Genomic DNA, 27,680 nt, shown 5'->3' with positions numbered 1-27,680 from the left:
AGGGACCCCATCCATCTCTGCAGACCCGGTCACGCACCTCCTCTGCGCCCAGAGCCATGGGCGTGCTGCCCAGTTGCCCGCTGCCTGCGTCCTCCTCCTCCTCTCCGTGGGGCTGCTCCCCTCTCTGTGGGGCTGCGGGGCCAGGGACCTGGTTCCCCAGGCTGCGTCCGGACTGGCCTCCTGCCTCTTGGAAGGTCTTCCATGGCCTCAACTCCCGGCGACAGGTGTGCAGGGCTGAGCGGCAGAAGGGACAGTGAGCTGGACCCTGGCCTGGGACCTTTTCTAGGCTGCTAGAGGCCACGCCCACATGGCTGGCCAGCTGATGGGCTGATGCTGATTGGGCAGCGCGCAGGGTGGGTCCCGGTACCTGAGGCCTGACCACTTGTTTCTGTTGGGGGGGGGGGTAGAGCAGTGCGCAGCGCTGTGCTTTTGGACATCTCCAGGCACCAGAGAAGGTGCCGCTGCTGCTGCTGTCCAGGTGCCCCTTGGCATGTGGGTTCCGTGTTTGGTTTGAGTCTCCGTGTATCAGCAAGTGCGTCCTCAGAACTTCTGTTCATGCACTTTCGCGCCTGCGAGGCCGAGGGATCCGGGGCCTGCGAGGGCCCAGACTCAGGCCCAGGGCAGGAAGGCGCCCCCCGGAGCGCCTCTCTGGGTGTGTGTCCTTCTCACACCCTCCGTTTTCGCTTCAGTGCCTTCTGGTTGCACACCACGCTTTTTAACCAAAGAAGGGAAATTTCCTTTTTCCGATAGAAGAAAAATATTAACATGGACCTTTGATCACCTTCCTCTCAACAACGTTCCTTGTAGAAGACGTTTATATCTACAACGCTTTTTTCTCTAAACCTGTTTGATATTCCTCTGGGAACTGTGTCCCCTTTCCCAGTGTTCTGCCTTTGGAGTGTCCTCATCCACCTGAGCCTTTACCACCTCAACTGTGTGAATGTTGAGCCAATGGAATCAGATGGTTGCTATGTAGCTCGAACTTTTTCTATGATAGGGATGTTCATAGAACCTGGGAAAATGATACATATAGTTCAAAATGCTAAATCATACATACGTACATGCATGCATGCATCTCTAACTACAAAATCATTTGATTACATATGGTTATAGGGGTGATTACTTTCCTATATGGTGGACTTATATTGCTAGGTGCAAGCAAAAATTTTGTTTGATAGGATCTAGTTTGGACTCATATGTATTGTAAATGTGTGTGTGCACCCACACGTGCATGTGCGCATTAATGCTGCTGTATATATGGTTTCACTTTTTTTTTTTTTGCTTTTGGGTCACTCCCAGCACTGCACAAGGGTTACTCCTGGCTCATGCTCTCAGGAATTACTCCTGGCGGTGCTAGGGGGACCACATGGGATAATGGAAATCGAACCTGGGAATGCCCTGTGCAAGGCAAACGCCCTATCCCCTGTGCTATCACTCCAGCCCCGGGTTTCACTTCTTCCGTTAGGGTTTTTTGTGTGTGTGTGTTTGTGTGTGGCGTTGGTTGCAGCTTCCGTGCTGGTTATTCTCTTTTTCATTACAGTGAATCACACCCACACTCCAATTCCAAGTTTTGTGCGCTCTCACAGAACCAAATCCACTCTGAGAGCATGTGTATATGCAAACTTAATCCCTGTCACCCACAATGAGGCCACACCCTGACCAGGATTATGGAATACCCCACTGAGCAGGTCCCAGTAATGCTGGAGACCGTCCCAGAGGACCAGGGCAGGGGAGATGCAGTTTTCCTGCCAGGCTGCATCACGGTGCATCAGGGATGCTTTGCTTTTGTATGATTAAAACGGATAGATTTCCAAGAGACTTTTGCGTAATGTTTTCCCCCTAAGATTTTTGGAGGCCAATTTAGTATGGGAACCTCTGTTTTAAAAAAATGATTAATGGGGGCTGGAGAGATAGCACAGTGTGTAGGGCGTTTGCCTTTCACGCGGCCCGACCGGGTTCAATTCCCAGCATCCCATATGGTCCCCTGAGCAACGACAGGACTAATTACTAAGTTCAAAGCCAGGAGTAACCCCAGCGCATCACCTGGTGTGACCCAAAAAGCCAAAAAATAAATAAAGGATTAAGAGTTGAAAATACTTTAAAAAGTGAAATCAATGGGATCATAAAGAGAGCTAAGTCTCCGAACAATTGCAGGTACATGTTAACACAGCAGCGAAAGTGTGAAACAGGAAAGACATGAATGGGGAGGTCTTTGATGTGAATAAATCTCCAGTCTCAGTCAGAAGGTAAATGAGAACAGTTCCCTAACAAATGATTCATTGAACACGTCTCTTGTTTTAAATGAATGAAGAGATAGTTCCAGATTATTCATTTTCATATTCCAGTATTAATGTTTTAAACAGAATAAGACTGTAAAATGGGCCATTGGTAGTAGTTCATAGTAGACCAATTAAAAAAGTAAAACATTTGCAAAAATGTAATTTTTTTTTTTGCTTTTGGGTCACACCAAGTATGCACAGGGATTACTCATAGCTCTTCAATCAGGAATTACTCCTGGCGCTGCTTGGGGGACTGTATGGGATGATCAGATTCAAACCTGAATCAGCCTCATACAAGGCAAATGCCCCACCTGCTGTCCTATCGCTCCATCCCCAAAGATATAATCAATTTTATTCTGTGTTTCTGTTCCCTAAGATGCTAATCTACTTTAAATCACATTTTTTCTCTTTGCTGTGTTTTTACCTTTTTTTTTTTTTGCTTTTTTGGGGGTCACACCCGACGATGCACATGGAGGTTACTGGATCTGCATTCAGGAATTACACCTGGCGGTGCTCAGGGGACCATAAGGAATGCTGGGAATTGAACCTGGGTTGGCTGAGTACAAGGCAAATGCCCTACCTGCTGTGCTATTGCTCCAGCCTGTGTTGCTTTTTGATTTGGGGTCAAGCCTGACTTCTCAGTCTTACTTCAGGTTCTACACTCAGGGTTCATTCTTGGTTGCCTCAGGAGACCATATGTAGTGTTGAAGATGTACTGCTTCAGTTATGTATAAGGCAAGTACTTTATCCCCTGTTCTTTCTCTGTGGCCCATTAACTAACTTTAAGTAATTGTGGGATTCAGAGAGCTAGGACAGGGATCAAGGCACTTGCACGGCTTGCAGGTTGGATACCGGGCACCAGGTATGTTCACTGAGCATAACTAGGAGCAATCCGTCATCACAGAGCCTCTGAGTCTTGGGGCTGGAGCAATAGTACAGCAGATTATGCATTTGCCTTGCATGCTGCCAACCTGGATTTAATCTCTGGCATCCCATAAGTTCCCCGAGCACAAGAGTGATTCTTGAGGGCAGAGCCAGGAGTAATCCTTATGCATTTCCAGGTGTTAACCAAAAGAGAACAAGGAAAAAGATAAAAATAGCCACTGAGACTCATAGGTTTTGTCAAATCCAAAAAACACCAACACCACCAAAAAGGGCACTGGGATCAGAGCTCAGCTCGAAAGCACATGAGGCCACATACTCACAGGAATATGTGTCAATGTAAACAAACACTGAATTTCCCTTACTGTAGAAATGGACCTTTCACTGTGGGCTTCATGGATGAAGTTTACATATAAACATGTCGGAAGGGTGGGTGCAAGTAAATCCCAAAGGTGACACAGGGGAGATCTGACTTGATGTCCAGTATTGTAGAAACAAACAAGTAAACAAGAAGCCACTCAAAAGCAGAAAGAAAACTCAAAACGTTAAACCACACTTCCCAAGTGCTCCTGCAGAAATCAAAAAAGCTCACAATGCAAAAGTAAACCACAAATAAAATGCATAAAGATGAAATGCATCCTTATGCATAAATAAAGATGTCCATACCATCTCTTCTTCAATAAAAAATCCTAATTGCCTTTATTATTATCCGTAATACATGGCCAAATGATGACCACAGCATTTTCTTCAAAGGAGTTACTGTTTAGGGGACTGGAGCGATAGCACAGAGGGTAGGGCATTTGCCTTGCACGCTATCAACCCAGGTTTGATTCCCAGCATCCCATATGGTCCCCTGAGCACCGCCAGGAGTGATTCCTGAGTGCATGAGCCAGGAGTAAACCCTGTGCATCACCAGGTGTGATCCAAAAGTAAAAAAAAAGGAGTTACTGTTTAGAGCTACAAAAATGTGTATCATTTGCAAATGTTACTGAATTGCTCCATTTTAGAAAACAAGTGAGCTACCTTGACACCGACTCTTTCATCCAGCTCCCATAGCTACCATTCATGGAATAAAGGTAAGATTCATATTATCTCAAACTGGTAAAGCTTCAAGTTGATTGAGGGCACCTCAAATGCTGATAACACAATGGAATACTATGCAGCTGTTACACGAAAGACGAATCTATGACATTGGCTTATAAGGGGATTGTCATGGGAGTATCATGCCAAGTGAAATGAATCAGAAAAGAAGGACAGACATAGAATGACTGCACTCATTTGAGGAATATAAAATAACAGAATTTGAGACAGACAGAAGACACAAGGGCCAGAAATATTTCTCCAAAGCTGAAAGCCTGTCTCATGAGCTGGAGGAGAAGGAAGGTGGAATAGAAAAGGGATCACAAGTCAATGGTGGTTGGAGAAATCGTTTAGGATGGGAGATGTGTGCTAAAAGTAGATAAAGGACCAAAAGTGATAGCCTCTCAGTATCTATATTGCAAACCATAATGCCCCAAAGTAGAGAGAGAGTATGGGGGAAGTTTTCTGCCATAAGGGCTGGGGGAGGGATGAAAAGAGGTGGGTATAACTAGGGACAATGGTGGTGGAGAATGTGCACTGGTGGAGGGATCAGTGTTCCATAATTGTATGACTGAAACTCAAAAATGAAAGTCTTGTAACTGTATCTCACAGTGATTAAATAAAAATGCCTGTTCCTTCAGGAACGTGCATCAATTGCTGAAATAACGGTATTTGAGTATCAGCAGCCTTCAGTTAGAAAAAAAAGAGCAGGGGTGGAGCAAGAGCACCTCGGGTAGGGCATTTGCCTTTTATGTGGCTAACCCGAGTTCACTTCCCAGCATCCCATATGATCCCCTGAGCACCGCCAGGAGTAATACCTGAGTGCAGAGCCACGAGTAACCCCTGAGCATCACCTGGTGTGACCAAAATAGAAAAAAAAGAAAAGAAAAAAAAAGAAAAACAGAAAACAAAACACCTAAGGTAGTTTAGTTAAAGTTCTATTTTACTATGTCTTTTCGAAGTGGAAAAAAATATACTTCTGGTACGATACAAAACTCTCCTTTGAGGAGACTGGAAAACAAGAGAGAAAGCAGAAAACTACAGAAGGGTGGAACATCCAAGGAAGGGCACCCACGTTTCTGCCCAAATCCAGGACAAAGCTCTGCAACCGGTTAGGAACCCTCTAGCTGGGCTGGAGGGAATGTGGGGGACACCCTGGACCCCTGAGATCAGTCAACAACCCTGGAGGAAGGATAATAAGCGAAGCACACCAGAATACACATATGGCACGACTTTATTTGTCACAAGAACAATAAAAACAATTAAGGGGAAAGTTTAATATTAGCACATGATGGAAGTTGAAACCTCCACCCAAGTCTCTTTCCGTGCAGACAGAGTTTCCCTCATTGGTTCCTGCTCGCCCAGAGAGTAGCATGGACCAGTCAGCTCTGCAGATCCATCCAGAGAGAATAGTTCTCGGCGCACAAAGTAGCAGTGATGTCTGTGGGGCCGTGTTCGGGAGCTGGATGTGGATGATCTTCGCTTTGGGTGCAAGCTAACACCAAGGACACCGACAGCAGGGCTGGAAAACTTTCCTAGAGAGACCGTTGCTGGGGAGAGTCCGAGTTCAGGACGGTGAAGGCCACCAGAGGCTCCGCGCGCCCCACGGCGCCCCCTGCAGGCCGGGCTGTCCCGCCGTGCAGCAGGGCTGCTGTGCCAGCAGGGACTGGAGGGTGCTGAGCGCCCAGTGCAGGCTGGAGCCCGCCTGTGCCAGCTGCCAGGAGAGCCAGGCGCGCTGCGAGGCCGAGGGCTCCGGGGCCTGCGAGGGCCCAGACTCAGGCCAGGGCAGGAAGGCGCCCCCCGGAGCCTGCAGCTCGTCCAGGGCCACCTGCAGGGCGCCCAGGTGGGTGAGGAGCCTGGAGCAAGGGTCCCCACTAGGCTCCTGGGCAGGTGCAGACAGGTGTCGGCGGCGCTTGCGGGGACGAGGCCTGGCCTCCAGCCTGCCCTGGCTGTGGGCTGAGGTGACGCTGTCCGCTGGGGATCCGGACCGGGTCCTCTTGTTCTTGGGGTGACCAGAAGTATCGGCAGGACCTACGGGAGAGAGGAGAAGAAATCAGGCCATCTGGAGCCAGGCCTAAGGGCTCCCACAGCCTTTGCCTACCGAGCCAAGGGATCTGAGACCCCCAGAGCGCCCTCCTCTCTCTGGCGCTTGCCAGCACTTCGGGTCAGTCCGGAACCTCCCGACCCTCTAGGGCTCTCGGGGCATCCCGCGGGTCACCTCCGGGAATCAGATCTGGGACCCCTGAGGCCCGCCGGGCCCATCTCTGGCATCTCCAGTCCAGCAGAGACCCCATCCAATCTCTGCAGTCCCGGGTCACTCACCTCCTCTGCGCCCAGAGCCCTGGGCCTGCTGTCCTGGGGCCCGCCGCCTGCGTCCTCTTCCTTCTTGCCGTGGGGCTGCTCCTCTCTCTGTGGGGCTGCGGGGGCGGGGACCTGGTTCCCCAGGCTGCGTTCGGACTGGCCTCCTGCCTCTTGGAAGGTCTTCCATGGCCTCAGCTCCCGTTGACAGGTGTGCAGGGCTGAGCGGCAGAAGGGGCAGTGAGCTGGACCCTGGCCTGGGGCCTTTTTATGCTGCTTGTAACCACGCCCACATGGCTGGCCAGCTGATTGGCTAAAACTGATTGGGCAGCGCACAGGGTGGGTCCCGGTTCCTTAGCCCTGACCACTTGTATCTGTTTCGGGGGTGGCGGATGGCGGCTGCTGTCAGGTGCTTCTTGGTATGTGGGTTCCGTGTTTGTTTTGTGTCTTCGTGTGTCAACAAGTGCGTCCTCAGAACTTCTGTTCATGCACCTTTCTGCCTAGCTCATCTCTTTCTCCCACCCTCCATTTTCGCTTCAGTGCCTTCTAGTTCCACATCATCCTTTTTTTTAAAAAAAATTGAATCACCATGTTTAAAGTTACAAAGCTTTCAGCCTTAAGTCTCAGTCAAGCAATGATCGCACACCCATCCCTTCACCAGTGCACAAGTTCCACCAACAAAAACCCCAGTATATTTCCCATCTCATCTCTAGCCCCCCCACCTGTGTAGCTAATAATTTTCACTTAATTTCTCTTTACTTTGATTACATTCAGTATTTCAACAAAAAAACTCACTATTACTCTTTGGAGTTTCCCCCTCCCCCCCAAAATCATACCTGCTGAAAACGAAGCTTTTGATAATTTGTTTTCCATTGCTGAGAATGAAGAGAATGAGGTCGTGGCTTTCGTGGACACGTGGTTTTTGATTACGGTACTTTAGTAACTAAGTCCAGGACAATTTCTGCCAGGAATTGCATCATTGCAAGCTCGTGCCTCTCTTTAGTGGTGATTATAATATGGCAGTCGACATGCTGCCCCCCCAGAAAGGAAAAGCCGAGAGAAAAACCTTTCCCCTCCTGGGGCAGCATGGGGGTGGCTATGGCTTAGTTTACAGTCTAGAGACATTTCTACGAGAAGCTGCTCTTGCCAAAAGTTAATAGGTGGCCTCTGGGTCGTGGTCATTCAGCAACTGAGAGGCCCCACACGTTGGCAGATAGCACACATCACACTTTTTTTTTCTTTCTTTTTTTTTTTTTTGCTTTTCAGGTCACACCCAGCAATGCATAGATATTACTCCTGGCTCATGTACTCAGGATTACTCCTGGTGGTGCTTGGGGGAACCACATGGGATGCTGGGTATCGAACTCGGGTCAGCCGCATTCAAGGCAAATGCCCTATACGCTGTGCTATTGCTCCAGCCCAACATCACACTTTTTAATTACAGAAGGGGAACTTCCTTTTTCCAATAGAAGAAAATTATTAACACGGAACTTTAATCACCTTCCTCTCAACAACGTTTCTTATTTATATCTACATTGCTTTTCTCTAAACATGATTGATATTCCTCTAGGAACTGTGTCTCCTTTCCCAGTGTTCTGCTTTTGGAGTGTCCTGATTCACCTGAGCCTTCAGTACCTGAACTGTGTGAATGTTGAGCCAATGGAATCAGATGCTTATTATGTAGCTCGATCTTTTTCTATGATAGGGATGTCCACAGAACCTGGGAAAATGATACATATAGTTCAAAATGCTAAATCATACATACATACATGCATGCAGCTCAAACTACAAAATCATTTGAATAAATATGGTTAGAAGGGTGATCACTTTGCCTATATGGTGGAGTTATATTGCTAAGTCGCAAGCAGAAATTTTGTTTTGAGAGGATGTGGTATGGACTCATATGCATTGTTAACGTGTGTGTATGTGTGCGCATGGGCACGCACGTGGGTACACGCGCGTTAATGCTGTTGAAAATGTGGTTTCAATTTTTGTTTTGATTTTTTTTTTTTTGCATTGGTTGCAGCTTCTGTGCATCTTGTTCTCTTTTGCATTACAGGGGGACAAACCCACACTCCATGTACAAGTTTCTGCGTTCCCACAGAACTACATCCACTCTGAGAGCATGTGTATATGCAAACTTCAACCGTGTCACCCACAGTGGGAGGACACACCCTGACGGGGTAATGGAATACTCCACTGAGCAGGTCCCAGTACTGCTGGAGACCATGCCCAGAGGACCTGGGCAGGGGTGATGCAGTTTTCCTGCCTGGCTGCATCACTGGTTCATCGGGGATGCTTTGCTTTTGTATGATTAAAATTGATAGATTTCCAGAGACTTTTGAAAAACGTGTTTACCCCGAGGTTTTGGGAGGTCAATTTAGTATGGGAAGCTCTTCTTAATCCATAAGTGATTAAATGGCAAAAACACTTTAAATTATGAAGTCAATGAGGACATAAAGATAGCAAAGTCTCTGAAAATTGCAGGTACATGTGAAAACAGCAGCAAAAGTGTGAAACAGGAAAGAAATGAATGGGGAGATCTTGGATGTGAATAAATCTCCAGTCACAATCAGAAGGTAGGCGAGATCAGTTTCCTAACAAGTGTTTCTTGGACACATCTCTTGTTTTAAATGAATGAAGAGATAATTCCTGATCACTGATTTACATATTTCAGTATTATGTGTTTTAAACAAAATAAGACTGTAAAAGGGGCCATTGTAGTAGTTCATAGTAGACCAATTAAGCAAATAAAACCTGTGCAAAAAGATAATAATTTTTATTGTGTCTTTCTGTTTCCTGAGATGCTAATCTACCTTAAATCACGTCATTTCTGTTTGCTGCTTTTTATCACTTTTTTTTCTTTTTTGGGGTCACACACTGCGAAAAATAGGGAGTTACTCCTGGTTCTGCACACAGGAATTACTCCTGGAGGTGCTCAGGGATGCTGGGAATTGAACCTGGGTTGGCCCTGTGCAAGGCAAACGCCTACCTGCTATGCTATTGCTCCAGCCCTGTTTGTTGTTTTTTGATTTGGGTCAAGCCTGACGTGTCAGTCTTACTTCAGTTTCTACACTCAGGGTTCATTCTTGGTTGCCTCAGGAGACCATATGTAGTATCGGATATGTACTGGTTCACTTATGTGAAAGGCAAGCACCTTATCCCCTGTACTTTCTCTCTGGCCCCTTAACTGATTTATTTTACCTCCTTTCTGATATGATTTTTGTTTTATATATCTTTCAAAAGCATTTTTTTACAAATTTAGGGTTTATGAAAAAATTGAATAGAAATAATGTAGTGTACTAGCTCATTGTCTTGCTTAGTGTTGAGTCGATATTATAGATTTTTAAAATTTATTTACTTTTAATTAGTGAATCACCGTGAGGGTACAGTTACAGATTTATATACTTTTGTGCTCATGCTTCCCTCATACAAAGTTCGGGAACCCATCCCTTCAACAGTGCCCATTTTCCACCACCAGTAAACCCAGCATCCCTCCCACCCTCCCCAATCCCATCTCCCCCCACCCCACCCTGCCCCTGTGGCAGGGCATTCCCTTCTGTTCTCTCTCTCTAATTAGCTGTTGTGGTTTGCAATAAAGGTGTTGAGTGGCCACTGTGCTCAGTCTCTAGCCCTCATTCAGGCCGCAAGACCCTTCCCCCGCATGGCCTTCGACTACATTATAGTTGGTGATCCCTTCTCTGAGTTGCCCTTTCCCCAGAATGTGAGGCCAGCCTCCAAGCCATTGAGTCAACCTCCTGGTACTTATTTCTACAATTCTTGGGTGTTAGTTTCCCACTCTGTTATTCTATATACCACAGATGAGTGCAATCTTTCTATGTCTGTCTCTCTCTTTCTGACTCATTTCACTCAGCATGAAACTTTCCATGCCGATCCACTTATATGCAAAATTCATGATTTCCTTTTTCTAACAGCTGCATAGTATTCCATTGTATAGATGTACCAAAGTTTCCTCAACCAGTCATCCGTTCTAGGGCATTCGGGTTTTTTCCAGATTCTGGCTATTGTAAACAGTGCTGCAATGAACATAAAAGTGCACATGTCGTTTCGACTATACTTTTTTTGCCTCTCTGGGATAAAAATATGGAACGCTTCACGAATTTGCCTATCATCCTAGCGCAGGGGTCATGCTAATCTTCTCTGTATCGTTCCAATTTTAGTATATGTGATGCCGAAGCGAGCACTTAACTGATATTTTTAAGTAATTGTGGGATTCAGAGAGCTAGGACAGGGATCAAGGCACTTGCACGGCTTGCAGGTTGGATACCGGGCACCAGGTATGTTCACTGAGTATAACTAGGAGCAATCCGTCATCACAGAGCCTCTGAGTCTTGGGGCTGGAGCAATAGTACAGCAGATTATGCATTTGCCTTGCATGCTGCCAACCTGGATTTAACCTCTGGCATCCCATAAATTCCCCAAGCACAAGAGTGATTCTGAGGGCAGAGCCAGGAGTAACCCTTTGTATTGCAGGTGTTACCCAAAAGAGAAAAAAAGAAAAGGCTAAAAATAGTCTCTGAGTCTCATAGGTTTGGTCAATAATCAAAAAAACCACCAACACCAACATCAGAAAGCACTGGGATCAGTGCTCAGCAAGAAAGCACCTGGGCCCACCTACTCACAGGAATATGTGGTAATGTAAACACAGGAACAGCTCAATTGTCCCTGCTGAAGAAATGGACTTCCTATTGTGGGCTTCATGGATGAAGTTTACATATAAACATGCCCAAAGGGTGGGTGCAAGTAAATCCCAAAGGTGACTCACGGGAGACCTAGCTTTGATGTCCAGTATTGCAGAAACAAACATGTAAACAATAAGCCCCACAAAAGCAGAAAGAAACACTCAAAACATTAAACCGCACTTCCCACACTGCTCGTGCAGAAATCCAAAAAGCTCACCATGCATAAATAAACCCCACGTTAAAATGCATAAATAAGCAATGCATCTTTATGCATGAATAGAGATGCCCATACCATCTCTTCTTCAATAAAAAATCCTATTTGCCATTTGGCATTATCCGTACCACATTACCAAAAGATGACCACTGCAGTTTCCTCAAAGGAGTTACTGTTAAGAGCTACAAAACTGTGTATCATTTGCAAATGTTAATTGAATGTCTCTCAAAGGAATTACTGTTAAGAGCTACAAAACTGTGTATCATTTGCAAATGTTACTTGAATGCTCCATGTTAAAAAATAAGTGAGCTACCTCTCAGAGAGCCAGCCGGGCAAGCTACCGAGAGTATCTCGCCTGCACATAAGAGCCTAGCAAGCTACCTGTGGCATATTCAATATGCCAAAAACAGTCTCAAGTCTCACGATGGAGATGTTACTGGTGCCCGCTAGAGCAAATCGGAGAGCAAAGAATTGACAGTGACAGTGACCTTTCACCAAGTCTTTTATGTGGCTCCATAGCTACCATTCATGGAATATCGGTAAGGTTCACATTGGTTCAAACTGGTAAAGCTTCAAGTTGATTGCGGGCACCTCAAATGCTGATAACAACACAACAGAATACTATACAGCTGTTAGGAAAGATGAACCTATGAAATTTTCTTATAAGTGGATGGTCATGGACAGTATCATGCTAAGTGAAATGAGTCAGAAAAAGAGGGACAGACAAATGACTGCTCTCATTCGTGGAATGTAAAATAACATAATATGAGAGAGACAGAAGCACAAGGGCCAGGAATATTACTCCATAGGTGGAAGCCTATCTCATGAGCTGGGGAAGAAGGAAGCTGGAATAGAGAAGGGATTAGTAAGTCAGTGATGGCTGGAGGAATCGTTTGGGATGGGAGATGAATGCTTAAAGTAGATAAAGGACCCAAATGTGATAGCCTCACAGTATCTATATTGCAAACCATAATGCCCAAAAGTAGAGAGAGAGTATGGGGGAATTATTCTGCCACAGGGGCTGGGAGTGGTATAGAAAAAGGGGGGTATAACTAGGAACATTGGTGGTGGAGAATGTGCACTGGTGTTGGGATCAGTGTTCGATAATTATATGACTGATACTCAAACATGAAAGGTATTTTTTGTTTTTTGGGGGTCACACCCGGCGATGCACAGGGGTTACTCCTGGCTCTTCACTCAGGAATTACCCCTGGCGGTGCTCAGGGGACCATATGGGATGCTGGGATTAGAATCCAGGTCGGCCGCATGCAAGGTAAATGCCCTACCCGCTGTGCTATCGCTCCAGCCCCACAAACATGAAAGTTTTTTTTAACTGTATCTCTTGATGATTCCAAAAAAAGGCTGTTTCCTAAGGAACATGCATCAATTTGAAGAAATAACAGTATTTGAGTATCAAAGCCTTCTGGTAGAAAACAAAACACCAGAACTGGATCAATAGCACCGAGGGTAGGGCATTTGCCTTGCACATGGCCAATCTGAGTTCAATTCCCAGCATCCCATATGGTCCCCTGAGCACTGCCAGGAGTAATTTCTGAGTAGAGCCAGGAGTAACCCTGAACATCACCAGGTGTGATCCAAAAAAAAAAAGAAAGAAAGAAAAAAGAAAACAGAACACCTAAGGTAGTTTAGTTAAAGTTCTGTTATAATATATCTTTAAGAAGTGGAGAATGCCCATGATCCCAGAGGCCAACCAACTACTTTTGGCACCCAGCGGCTTCTTGCAGAAATGCCTCTAGACTGTGAACTAGGCGACAGTCCCATGCCACTCCGGGAGGGGAAAGGTTTTTCTCTCTCGGCATTTTCTTTCCCTAGTGGTGGCATGGCAACCGCCATCTTTTAAGGCCCACTAAACAAGGTACAGGCTTGCAATGATGCAATTTCTGGCAGAAATTTCTCTGGACTTAATCATTAAAATACCAGAAACCCAAAACCTCATATGCTCTTCATTCTCAGCAATGTAAATCAAATGATCAAATGATGCCTTTTCGGCATGTCTGATACTTGGGGGAAAATTTCAAATAATAGTAGTGAGTTTTCTGTTGAAATATTGAATGTAATCAAAGTAAAGAGAAAATAAGTGAAAATCATCAGCCACACAGGCAGGAGTGGGGGTAGGATGGGAGGTACACTGGGGTTCTTGGTGGTGGAACATGTGCACTGGTGAGGGGATGGGTGTTTGATCATTGTGTGACTGAGACTTAAGCCTGAAAGCTATATAACTTTTCACAAGGTGATTCAATAAAATATTTTTAGAAAGTGGAAAAATTATACTTCTGCTATGATAGAAAACTCTCATTTGAAGAGACTGGAGAAACATGAAAGAAAGCAGAAAAGTCTAGAAGAGTTGCACAGCCCTAAGAAAGGAAGGGCACCCATGTTTATGCCCAAATCTAGGACAAAGCACTGCAACCAGTTAGGAATCTTCTAGCCTGGGCTGGAGGGAATGTGTGGGGCACCCTGGACCCCTCAGACCTATCAACAGTCCTGGAGAAAAGAAAATGAGGCTCACCACAACAAAAATTTGGACGACTTTATTTGTCACAAAAAATAATAAAAACATTTAATGGAAAGTTACATAGCATGCCACATTAGGAGTTGATACCTTTCCCACACACATCTCTTTAGTTTAGACAGTTTTCCTAAGTGGTTCCAGCTCGACCAGAGAGTAGCGGAGTAGTTCTCCGCCGCACAAAGTGCCAGTGGGTTGTGGGGCCGCATTCAGGGCTGGATGTGGATAAAGTTGATAAAGGACGAAACGTGAAACCCTCTCAGAATCTATATTGCAAGCCATAATGCCCAAAAGTAGGGAGAGAGTATGGGGGAAAATTTCAGACATAGAGGCTGGGGGAGGGATGGAAAGAGGGGGGTATAACTAGGGACATTGGTAGTGGAGAATGTGCACTGGTGGAGGGATCAGTGTTCGATAATTGTATGACTGAAACTCAAACATAAAAGTTCTGTAACTATGTCACGGTGGTTAAATAAAAATGCCTGTTTTCTGAAGGAACATGCATCAATTTGCAGAAGCAACAATATTTTAGTATCAACAGCCTTCTGTTAGAAATCAAAACAATGTGGGTGGAGCAAGAGTACCTAGGGTAGGGCATTTGCCTTGTACTCCGCTAACCCAAGTTCAATTCCCAGCACCCCATATGGTCCCCTGAGCACAGCCAGGAGTAATACCTGATGCAGAGCCAAGAGTAACCACTGAGTATCACCTGGTGTGACCAAAAAGAAAAGGAAAGAAAGCAAAGAAAACAGAACACCTAAGGTAGTTTAAAGTTCTGTTTTAATATATCTTTAAGAAGTGCAAAAATTATACCTCTGATAAGATACAAAACTCTCATTTGAGGAGAATGGAAAACAAGAAAGAAAGCAGAAAACTCCAGAAGAGTGGAACATCCCTACAAAAGAAAGGACACTCATGTTTCTGCCCAAATCCAAAGCTTTGCAACCGGTTAGGAACCCCCTAGCCTGGGCTGGAGGAAATGTGTCGGGGCACCCTGGACCCCTGAAATATGTCAACAGACCTGGAGGAAGGATAATGAAGCACACCAGAACACATATTTGGCACGACTTTATTTATCACAAGAACAATAAAAACATTTAAGGGGAAAGTTTAATATTAGGACACGTTGGAAGCTGAAACCTTCTCCACCCAAGTCTCTTTCCGTGCAGAGTTTCCCTCATTGGTTCCGCTCGCCCAGAGAGGAGCTTGGACCAGTCGGCTGTGCAGCTGCATCCAGAGAGAATAGTTCTCGGCCGCACGAAGTGCCAGTGGGGTGTGGGGCCGCGTTCGGGGGATGGATGTGGATGATTTTCGCATTGGGTGCAAGCGGTCACCAAGGACACCGACAGCAGGGCTGGACATCATTCCTAGAGAGACCGTTTCTGTGAAGAGTCCGAGTTCAGGACGGTGAAGGCCACCAGAGGCTCCGCGCGCCCCACGGCGCCCCCTGCAGGACGGGCTGTCCCGCCGTGCAGCAGGGCTGCTTTGCCAGCAGGGACTGGAGGGTGCTGAGCGCCCAGTGCAGGCTGGAGCCCGCCTGAGCCAGCTGCCAGGAGAGCCAGGCGCGCTGCGAGGCCGAGGGCTCCGGGGCCTGCGAGTGCCCAGACTCAGGCCAGGGCAGGAAGGCGCCCCCCGGAGCCTGCAGCTCGTCCAGGGCCACCTGCAGGGCGCCCAGGTGGGTGAGGAGCCTGGAGCAAGGGTCCCCACTAGGCTCCTGGGCAGGTGCAGACAGGTGTCAGCGGCGCTTGCGGGGACGGGGCCTGGCCTCCAGCCGGCCCTGGCTATGGGCTGAGCTGACGCTGCCCTCTGGGGATCTGGACCGGATCCTCTTGTTCTTGGGGCGACCAGAAGTGTCGGCAGGACCTACGGGAGAGAGGAGAAGATATCAGGGGAGCTGGAGCCAGGCCTAAGGGCTCCCACAGCCTTTGCCCACCCTGCCAAGGGATCTGAGACCCCCATAGCGCCCTCCTCTCTCTGACGCTTGCCAGCACTTCCGGTCAGTGTGGAACCACCCGGCCCTGTAGGGCTCTCGGGGCACCCCGCGGGTCACCTCCGCCTCCTCCATCACCTACCAGCTCTGCGGGGCCGCCCTGCTCTGCTGGACTCAGGCTTGGGCTTGGCTGCCCCTCGGGCGGGTGTTGGCCAGCCTCTCCCCTTTTCTTCCCGGGGTCCATTTTCCCGGGGTCTAGCGCCGGGGGCACCATCGGGGCTTCTGCATCGCTTCTGTCTGGCGTCATCTGGCACCTGGCTGGGCCTGGGGGGCGCTGTGGGTGGAGAGAGGACAGGAGTGAGGGTCCCTGCCTGGATTCTCGGGGCCTGGACAGGCTATCGGGAGGGTACATGTGGGAGCACCCTTCCTGCATAGCCCCACCCCAGAGTGCGCCTCCAACCCAACACCCCACAACCTCTAGGAGACCCCCACCCCGCCCTTCCTGTGTCTCCCTGAGTCTCAGCTGCCTGCCTGTGGCTCCACCAACCCTCTGAGACCGGCTCTGCCCAGGGGGTTGGGGCTGAGGAGAAGCTCTGGGCTGGCCCTGCTCCCGGGACAGCAGCACCACGATTAAGGGAATCAGATCTGGGACCCCTGAGGCCCGCCCGGCCCATCTGTGGCATCTCCAGTCCAGCAGGGACCCCATCCCATCTCCGCAGACCCGGGTCACTCACCTCCTCTGCGCCCAGAGCACTGGGCCTACTGCCCAGTTGCCCGCCGCCTGCGTCCTCCTCCTCCTGGCCGTGAGGCTGCTCCCCTCTCTGTGGGGCTGCGGGGGCGGGGACCTGGTCCCCCAGGCTGCCTCCGGACTGGCCTCCTGCCTCTTGGAAGGTCTTCCATGGCTCAGCTCCCGGCGACAGGTGTGCAGGGCTGAGCAGAGGAAGGGGCAGTGAGCTGGACCCTGGCCTGGGGCCTTTTCTAGGCTGCTGGAGGCCACGCCCACAGAGCTGGCCAGCTGATGGGCTGAAGCTGATTGGGCAGCGCGCAGGGTGGGTCCCGGTACCTGAGGCCTGACCACTTGTTTCTGTTGGGGGGGGGGTGGAGCAGTGGGCAGCGCTGTGCTTTTGGACATCTCCAGGCACCAGAGAAGGTGCCGCTGCTGCTGCTGTTTAGGTGCCCCTTGGCATGTGGGTTCCGTGTTTGGTTTGAGTCTCCGTGTATCAGCAAGTGCGTCCTCAGAACTTCTGTTCATGCACCTTCGCGCCTGCGAGGCCGAGGGTTCCGGGGCCTGCGAGGGCCCAGACTCAGGCCAGGGCAGGAAGGCGCCCCCCGGAGCGCCTCTCTGGGTGTGTGTCCTTCTCCCACCCTCCGTTTTCGCTTCAGTGCCTTCTGGTTGCACATCACGCTTTTTAACCAAAGAAGGGAAATTTCCTTTTTCCGATAGAAGAAAAATATTAACATGGACCTTTGATCACCTTCCTCTCAACAACGTTCCTTGTAGAAGACGTTTATATCTACAACGCTTTATCTCTAAACCTGATTGATATTCCTCTAGGAACTGTGTCCCCTTTCCCAGTGTTCTGCCTTTGGAGTGTCTTCATCCACCTGAGCCATTACCACCTCAACTGTGTGAATGCTGAGCCAATGGAATCAGATGGTTGCTATGTAGCTCGTTCTTTTCTTTGATAGGGATGTCCACAGAACCTGGAAAAAGGATACATATAGTTCAAAATGCTAAATCATACATACATACATGCATGCATGCATCTCTAACTACAAAATCATTGGATTAAATATGGTTATAGGGGTGATTACTTTCCTATATGGTAGACTTATATTGCTAGGTGCAAGCAAAAATTTTGTTTGAGAGGATCTGGTTTGGACTCATATGCATTGTAAACGTGTGTGTGCTTGGGCACCCACACGTTCATGTGCACATTAATGCTGTTGGATAAATGGTTTCACTTTTTTTTTTTTTGCTTTGGGTCACTCCCAGCACTGCACAAGGGTTACTCCTGGCTCATGCTCTCAGGAATTACTCCTGGCGGTGCTAGGGGTACCACATGGGATGATGGAAATCGAACCTGGGAATGCCCTGTGCAAGGCAAATGCCCTATCCCCTGTGCTATCACTCCAGCCCCGGGTTTCACTTCTTCTGTTAGGGTTTTTTGTGTGTCTGTGCTTGTGTGTGGCGTTGTTTGCAGCTTCCGTGCTGGTTATTCTCTTTTTCATTACAGGGGATCAATCCCACACTCCAATTCCAAGTTTTGTGCTCTCTCACAGAACCACATCCACTCTGAGAGCATGTGTATATGCAAAATTAATCCCTGTCACCCACAATGAGGCACACCCAGACCAGGATAATGGAATACCCCACTGAGCAGGTCCCAGTAATGCTGGAGACCATCCCAGAAGACCTGGGCACGGGAGATGCAGTTTTCCTGCCAGGTTGCATCATGGGTGCATCACCGATGCTTTGCGTTTGTATGATTAAAATTGATAGATTTCCAAGAGACTTTTGCATAATGTTTTCGCCCTACTATTTTTGGAGGCCAATTTAGTATGGGAACCTCTGTTTTAAAAAATGATTAATGGGGGCTGGAGAGATAGCACAGCGGGTAGGGCGTTTGCCTTGCACGCGGCCCGACGTGGTTCAATTCCCAGCATCCCATATGGTCCCCTGAGCAATGCCAGGACTAATTACTAAGTTCAAAGCCAGGAGTAACCCCAGCGCATCACCTGGTGTGACCCAAAAAGTCAAAAAATAAATAAAGGATTAAGAGTTGAAAATACATTAAAAGTGAAATCAATGGGAACATAAAGAGAGCTAAGTCTCCGAACAATTGCAGGTACATGTTAACACAGCAGCGAAAGTGTGAAACAGGAAAGACATGAATGGGGAGGTCTTTGATGTGAATAAATCTCCAGTCTCAGTCAGAAGGTAAATGAGAACAGTTCCCTAACAAATGATTTATTGAACACGTCTCTTGTTTTACATGAATGAAGAGATAGTTCCAGATTATTTATTTTCATATTCCAGTATTAGTGTTTTAAACAGAATAAGACTGTAAAATGGGCCATTGTTAGTAGTTCATAGTAGACCAATTAAAAAAGTAAAACAAAAAAAAAAAGTAAAACATTTGCAAAAATGTAATCTATTTTTTTTGTTTTTGCTTTTGGGTCAAACCAAGTATGCAGAGGGGTTACTCATAGCTCTTCAATCAGGAATTACTCCTGGCGCTGCTTGGGGGAGTATATGGGATGATCAGATTCAAACCTGAATCGGCCTCATACTAGGCAAATGCCCTACCTGCTGTCCTATCGCTCCATCCCCAAAGATATAATCAATTTTATTCTGTCTTTCTGTTCCCTAAGATGCTAATCTACCTTAAATCACATTTTTTCTCTTTGCTGTGTTTTTACCTTTTTTTTTCTTTTTTTGGGTCACACCCGGCGATGCACATGGAGCTTACTGGATCTGCATTCAGGAATTACACCTGGCGGTTCTCAGGGGACCATAAGGAATGCTGGGAATTGAACCTGAGTTGGCCACGTACAAGGCTAATGCCCTACCTGCTGTGCTATTGCTCCAGCCCTGTTTGTTGTTTTTTGATTTGGGGTCAAGCCTGACTTCTCAGTCTTACTTCAGGTTCTACACTCAGGGTTCATTCTTGGTTGCCTAGGGAGACCATATGTAGTGTTGAAGATGTACTGGTTCAGTTATGTATAAGGCAAGCACCTTATCCCCTGTACTTTCTCTGTGGCCCATTAACTAACTTTAAGTAATTGTGGGATTCAGAGAGCTAGGACAGGGATCAAGGCACTTGCACGGCTTGCAGGTTGGATACCCGGCACCAGGTATGTTCACTGAGCATAACTAGGAGCAATCCGTCATCACAGAGCCTCTGAGTCTTGGGGCTGGAGCAATAGTACAGCAGATTATGCATTTGCCTTGCATTCTGCCAACCTGGATTTAATCTCTGGCATCCCATAAATTCCCCGAGCACAAGAGTGATTCTTGAGGGCAGAGCCAGGAGTAACCCTTGTGCATTGCCAGGTGTTACCCAAAAGAGAACAAAGAAAAAGATAAAAAGAGCCACTGAGTCTCATAGGTTTTGTCAAATCCAAAAAACACCAACACCACCAAAAAGGGCACTGGGATCAGAGCTCAGCTCGAAAGCACCTGAGGCCACATACTCACAGGAATATGTGTCAGTGTAAACAAAGGAACATCTCCATTGCCCTTACTGTAGAAATGGACCTCCCACTATGGGCTCCAAGGATGAAGTTTACATATAAACATGTCCCAAGGGTGGGTGCAAGTAATTCCCAAAGGTGACTCACGGGAGACCTAGCTTCGATGTCCAGTATTGCAGAAACAAACAAGTAAACAATAAGCCCCACAAAAGCAGAAAGAAAAGCTCAAAACATTAAACCACACTTCCCAAGTGCTCCTGCAGAAATCAAAAAAGCTCACAATGCAAAAGTAAACCACAAATAAAATGCATAAAGATGAAATGCATCCTTATGCATAAATAAAGATGTCCATACCATCTCTTCTTCAATTAAAAAATCCTATTTGCCATTTGGTATTATCCATACCACATGGCCAAATGATGACCACAGCATTTTCCTCAAAGGAGTGACTGTTTAGAGCTACAAAAATGTGTATCCTTTACAAATGTTACTGAATGTCTTCATTTTCAAAAACAAGTGAGCTACCTTGACACCAAGACTTTCATCCAGCTCCCTAGCCACCATTCATTGAATAAAGGTAAGATTCATATTGGTTCAAACAGGAAGAGCTTCAAGTTGATTGTGAACAGCTCAAATGCTGATAACAACACAATGGAATACTATGCGGCTGGTAGGAAATATGAAGCTATGAAATTAGCTTATAAGTGGATTGTCATTTGTGTATCATGCCCAATGAAATGAGTCAGAACATGAGGGACACAAGAATAGTAGAAATAAGTACCAGGAGATTGTTTCCATGGCTTGGAGGCTGGTCTCTCATTCTGGGTAACTCAGGGATGGGACCACCAAGTAAAATGTGGTTGGAGGTCATGTGGGGGAAAGGTGATGCGGGCCGAATACAGACTAGAGACTGAACACAATGGCCACTCAACACCTTTATTGCAAACCACAACACCTAATCAGAGAGAGAGAACAAAAGGGAATTCCCTGCCATAGTGGCAGGGAGGGGTGGGGGGGAGACGGGACTGGGGAGGGGGGAGGGATGTTGGGTTTACTGGTGGTGGAGAATGGGCACTGGTGAAGGGATGGGTTATCGAACTTTGTATGGGGGAAACATGAGCACAAAGATGTATGGATCTGTAACTGTACCCTCACGATGACTCTCTAATTAAAAATAAACTAATAAAAATAAATGAATAAATAAATAAATAAAACTAGAATCTATGGTTTGAAAAAAAAGAACATGAGGGACAGATATAGAATGACTGCATTCATTTGAGAAATATATAATAACATAATATGAGATGGACAGAAGACAGAAGGGCCAGGAATATTGCTCCATAGTTGAAAGCCTGTCTCATGAGCTGGGGGAGAAAGTAGCTGGAATAGAGAAGGGATCACAAGTCAATGATAATAGTTGGAGGAATTGCTTGATATGGGAGATGTGTGCTAAAAGTAGATAAAGGACCAAAAGAGATCATCTCTAAGTATATATATTGCAAAGCACAATGCCCAAAAGTAGAGAGTATGGGGGAAATGTTCTGCCATAGGGGCGGGGGGAGGGATGGAAAGAGGTGGGTATAACTAGGGACAATGGTGGTGGAGAATGTGGACTGCCGGAGGGTTGAGTTTCTGATAATTGTGTGACTGAAACTCAAAAATGAAAGTCTTTTAACTGTATCTCATGGTGATTAAATGAAATGCCTGTTTCCTTCAGGAACGTGCATCAATCGCTGAAATACCAGTATTTGAGTATCAGCAGTCTTCTGTTAGAAAACAAAAAAAAAAATAGGGGTGGAGCAAGAGCACCTCGGGTAGGGCATTTGCCCTTCATGTGGCAGACCCGAGTTCGATTCCCAGCATCCCATATGGTCCCCTGAGCATCGCCAGGAGTAATACCTGATTGCAGAGCCAGGAGTAACCCCTGAGCATCACCTGGTGTGACCAAAATAGGGGAAAAAAGGAAAAAAGAAAACAGAACACCTAAGGTAGTTTAAAGTTCTGTTTTAATATGTCTTTAAGAAGTGGGGAAAATTATACCTCTGGTAAGATATAAAGCTCTCATTTGAGGAGACTGGAAAACAAGAAAGAAAGCAGAAAACTCCAGAAGAGTGGAACATCCCAAAAAGGGAAGGGCACCCACGTTTCTGCCCAAATGAGGACAAAGCACTGCAGCCGGTTAGGAACCCTCTACCTTGGGCTGGAGGAATGTGTGGGGGCACCCTGGACCCTGAGATCAGTGAACAGTCCTGGAGGAAGGATAATGAAGCACACCAGAATACACATTTGGCACGACTTTATTTATCACAGAACAATAAAAACACGTAAGGGGAAAGTTGAACATTAGGACACGATGGAAGTTGAAACCTCCACCCAGGTCTCTTTCCGTATAGACAGAGTTTCCCTCATCAGTTCCTGCTCGCCCAGAAAGGACCGTGGACCAGTCGGCTGTGGGGCTGCATCCAGAGAATAGTTCTCGGCCGCACGAAGTGCAGTGGGGTGTGGGGTCGCGTTCGGGGACTGGATGTGGATGATCTTCGCTTTGGGTGCAAGCTACCACCAAGGACACCGGCAGCAGGGCTGGACATCATTCCTAGAGAGACCGTTTCTGGGGAGAGTCCGAGTTCAGGACGGGGAAGGCCACCAGAGGCTCCGCGCGCCCCACGGCGCCCCCTGCAGGACGGGCTGTCCCGCCGTGCAGCAGGGCTGCTGTGCCAGCAGGGACTGGAGGGTGCTGAGCGCCCAGTGCAGGCTGGAGCCCGCCTGAGCCAGCTGCCAGGAGAGCCAGGCGCGCTGCGAGGCCGAGGGCTCCGGGGCCTGCGAGGGCCCAGACTCAGGCCAGGGCAGGAAGGCGCCCCCCGGAGCCTGCAGCTCGTCCAGGGCCACCTGCAGGGCGCCCAGGTGGGTGAGGAGCCTGGAGCAAGGGTCCCCACTAGGCTCCTGGGCAGGTGCAGACAGGTGTCGGCGGCGCTTGCGGGGACGGGGCCTGGCCTCCAGGCTGTCCTGGCTGTGGGCTGAGCTGACGTTGCCCACTGGGGATCCGGACCGGTTCCTCTTGTTCTCGTGGCACCCGGGAGGATGGGCAGGACCTACGGGAGACAGAAGGAGGGGTCAGGGGAGCTGGACTCAGCCAAAGGGTTCCCACAGCCTTCCCCACGCGGACAAGGAATCTGAATCCCCAATCTCCAGTCCAGCCCTTACTCGCCCTGGCACCTGCCCACACTTCCGGTCAGCCGGGAACCAGAACAAGTCCTGCTCAGGCAACTCGGCCCTCTAGGGTTCTCGGGCATCCCGCGGGTCACCTCCTCCTCCTCCATCACCTACCAGCTCTGCGCGGCCGCCCTGCTCTGCTGGACTCAGGCTTGGGCTTGGCTGCCCCTCGGGCGGGTGTTGACCAGCCTCTCCCCTTCTCTTCCCGGGGTCCATTTTCCCGGGGGCCAGCGCCGGGGGCACCATCGGGGCTTCTGCATCGCTTCTGTCTGGCGTCATCTGGCACCTGGCTGGGCCTGGGGGGCGCTGTGGGTGGAGAGAGGACAGGAGTGAGGGTCCCTGACTGGTTTCTGGGGGTCTGGAGAGGCTATAGGGGGGTTCCATGTGGGAGAACCCTTCCTGCATAGCCCCACCCCCAAGTGCGGCCCCACCCCAACACCCCACAGCATCTAGGAGACCCCCACCCCGCCCTTCCTGTGTCTCCCTGAGTCTCAGCTGCCTGCCTGTGGCTCCACCAACCCTCTGAGACCGGCTCTGCCCAGCGGGTTGGGGCTGAGGAGAAGCCCTGGGCTGGCCCCTGCTTCCGGGGCAGCAGCACCACGATTAAGGGAATCAGATTTTGGACCCCTGAAGCCCGCCCGGCCCAATCTCTGGCATCTCCAGCTCAGCAGGGACCCCATCCCATCTCTGCAGACCCGGTCACTCACCTCCTCTGCGCCCAGAGCCCTGGGCGTGCTGCCCAGGTGCCCGCTGCCTGCGTCCTCCTCCTCCTCTCCGTGGGGCTGATCCCTTCTCTGTGGGTCTGCGGGGGCGGGGACCTGGTCCCCCAGGCTGCCTCCGGACTGGCATACTGCCTCTTGCAAGGTCTTCCATGGCCTCAGCTCCCGGCGACAGGTGTGCAGGGCTGAGCAGCAGAAGGGGCAGTGAGCTGGACCCTGGCCTGGGGCCTTTTTAGGCTGCTGGCGGCCACGCCCACAGGGCTGGCCAGCTGATGGGCTGAAGCTGATTGGGCAGCGCGCAGGGTGGGTCCCGGTGTCCGAGGCCTGACCACTTGTTTCTGTTGGGGGGGTGGAGCAGTGGGCAGCGCTGTGCTTTTGGACATCTCCAGGCACCAGAGAAGGTGCCGCTGCTGCTGCTGTCCAGGTGCCCCTTGGCATGTGGGTTCCGTGTTTGGTTTGAGTCTCCGTGTATCAGCAAGTGCGTCCTCAGAACTTCTGTTCATGCACCTTCGCGCCTGCTCTTCTCTTTCTCCCACCCTCCGTTTTCGCTTCAGTACCTTCTGGTTGCTCACCACGCTTTTTAACCAAAGAAGGGAAATTTCCTTTTTCCGATAGAAGAAAAATATTAACATGGACCTTTGATCACCTTCCTCTCAACAACGTTCCTTGTAGAAGACGTTTATATCTACAACGCTTTATCTCTAAACCTGATTGATATTCCTCTAGGAACTGTGTCCCCTTTCCCAGTGTTCTGCCTTTGGAGTGTCCTCATCCACCTGAGCCTTTAGCAGCTCAACTGTGTGAATGTTGAGCCAATGGAATCAGATGGTTGCTATGTAGCTCGTTCTTTTCTTTGATAGGGATGTTCACAGAACCTGGGAAAAGGATACATATAGTTCAAAATGCTAAATCATACATACATGCATGCATGCATGCATCTCTAACTACAAAAACATTGGATTAAATATGGTTATAGGGGTGATTACTTTCCTATATGGTGAAAAGTGCAAGTGCACCTATTGCTAAGTGCAAGCAAAAATTTTGTTTGAGAGGATCTGGTATGGACTCATATGCATTGTAAACGTGTGTGTGCTTGGGCACCCACCCGTGCATATGCGCATTAATGCTGCTGTATATATGGTTTCACTTTTTTTTTTTTGCTTTGGGTCACTCCCAGCGATGCACAAGGGTTACTCCTGGCTCATGCTTTCAGGAATTTCTCCTGGCGGTGCTAGTGGGACCACATGGGATAATGGAAATCGAACCTGGCAATGCCCTGTGCAAGGCATATGCCCTATCCCCTGTGCTATCACTCCAGCCCCGGGATTCACTTCTTCCTTTAGGTTTTTTTTTCTTATGTGTGTGTGTGTGTGTGTGTGTGTGGCGTTGGTTGCAGCTTCCATGCTGGTTATTCTCTTTTTCATTACAGGGGCTCAAACCCACACTCCAATTCCAAGTCTTCTGTGCTCTCACAGAACCACATCCACTCTGAGAGCATGTGTATATGCAAACTTAATCCCTGTCACCCACAATGAGGGCACACACTGACCAGGATAATGGAATACCCCACTGAGCAGGTCCCAGTAATGCTGGAGACGATGCCCAGAGGACCCGGGCATGGGTGATGCAGTTTTCCTGCCAGGCTGCATCATGGGTGGATCAGGGATGCTTTGCTTTTGTATGATTAAAACTGACAGATTTCCAAGAGACTTTTGCGTAATGTTTTTCTCCCTAAGATTTTTGGAGCTCAATTTAGTATGGGAACCTCTTCTTCAAACTAAATGATTAAGGGGGGCTGGAGAGATAGCACAGCGGGTAGGGCGTTTGCCTTGCACGCGGCCCGACGTGGTTCAATTCCCAGCATCCCATATGGTCCCCTGAGCAATGCCAGGACTAATTACTAAGTTCAAAGCCAGGAGTAACCCCAGCGCATCACCTGGTGTAACCCAAAAAGTCAAAAAATAAATAAAGGATTAAGAGTTGAAAATACTTTAAAATTGAAATCAATGGGAACATAAAGATAGCTAAGTCTCCGAACAATTGCAGGTACATGTTAACACAGCAATGAAAGTGTGAAACAGGAAAGACATGAATGGGGAGATCTTTGATGTGAATAAATCTCCAGTCTCAGTCAGAAGGTAAATGAGAACAGTTCCCTAACAAATGATTTATTGAACACGTCTCTTGTTTTAAATGAATGAAGAGATAGTTCCAGATTATTCATTTTCATATTCCAGTATTAGTGTTTTAAACAGAATAAGACTGTAAAATGGGCCATTGGTAGTAGTTCATAGTAGACCAATTAAGAAAGTAAAACATTTGCACAAATGTAATCTTTTTTTTGCTTTTGGGTCACACCAAGTATGCACAGGGATTACTCATAGCTCTTCAATCAGGAATTACTCCTGGCGCTGCTTGGGGGACTGTATGGGATGATCAGATTCAAACCTGAATCGGCCTCATACAAGGCAAATGCCCTACTTGCTGTCCTATCGCTCCATCCCCAAAGATATAATCAATTTTATTCTGTCTTTCTGTTCCCTAGGATGCTAATCTACCTTAAATCACATTTTTTCTCTTTGCTGTGTTTTTACCTTTTTTTTTTTTTTTGCTTTTTTTGGGTCACACCCAGCGATGCACATGGAGGTTACAGGATCTGCATTCAGGAATTACACCTGGCGGTGCTCAAGGGACCATAAGGAATGCTGGGAATTAAACCTGAGTTGGCCCCGTACAAGGCTAATGACCTACCTGCTGTGCTATTGCTCCAGCCCTGTTTGTTGTTTTTTGATTTGGTTTCAAGCCTGACTTCTCAGTCTTACTTCAGGTTCTACACTCAGGGTTCATTCTTGGTTGCCTAGGGAGACCATATGTAGTGTTGAAGATGTACTGGTTCAGTTATGTATAAGGCAAGCTCCTTATCCCCTGTACTTTCTCTGTGTCCCATTAACTAACTTTCAGTAATTGTGGGATTCAGAGAGCTAGGACAGGGATCAAGGCACTTGCACGGCTTGCAGGATGGATACCGGGCACCAGGTATGTTCACTGAGCATAACTAGGAGCAATCTGTCATCACAGAGACTCTGAGTCTTGGGGTTGGAGCAATAGTACAGCAGATTATGCATTTACCTTGCATTTTGCCAACCTGGATTTAATCTCTGGCATCCCATAAATTCCCCGAGCACAAGAGTGATTCTTGAGGGCAGAGCCAGGAGTAACCCTTGTGCATTGCCAGGTGTTACCCAAAAGAGAACAAAGAAAAAGATAAATATAGCCACTGAGTCTCATAGGTTTTGTCAAATCCAAAAAACACTAACACCACCAGAAAGAGCACTGGGATCAGAGCTCAGCTCGAAAGCAACTGAGGACACATACTCACAGGAATATGTGTCAATGTAAACAAAGGAACATCTCACTTGCACTTACTGTAGAAATGGACCTCCCACTATGGGCTCCAAGGATGAAGTTTACATATAAACATGTCCGAAGGGTGGGTGCAAGTAATTCCCAAAGGTGACTCACGGGAGACCTAGCTTCGATGTCCAGTATTGCAGAAACAAACAAGTAAACAATAAGCCCCACAAAAGCGGAAAGAAAAGCTCAAAACATTAAACCACACTTCCCAAGTGCTCCTGCAG

At 47.9% G+C, this 27,680-nt stretch overlaps 1 non-coding gene across 1 annotated transcript; it reads right to left on the bottom strand.

Annotated features, from left to right (window-relative positions):
* Nucleotides 1–10,637: 10,637 nt before the first annotated feature.
* Nucleotides 10,638–10,744, bottom strand: LOC129401290 (U6 spliceosomal RNA). Its single transcript, XR_008628221.1, has one exon. It is a non-coding gene; the product is annotated as a U6 spliceosomal RNA (small nuclear RNA).
* Nucleotides 10,745–27,680: the final 16,936 nt, after the last annotated feature.

The sequence above is a fragment of the Sorex araneus genome, chromosome 1, assembly GCF_027595985.1.
Source record: "Sorex araneus isolate mSorAra2 chromosome 1, mSorAra2.pri, whole genome shotgun sequence".
Lineage (NCBI taxonomy): Eukaryota > Metazoa > Chordata > Mammalia > Eulipotyphla > Soricidae > Sorex > Sorex araneus.
The sequence above is the reverse complement of the archived record's forward strand: the minus strand, read 5'-3'. Positions and strand labels throughout refer to the sequence as shown.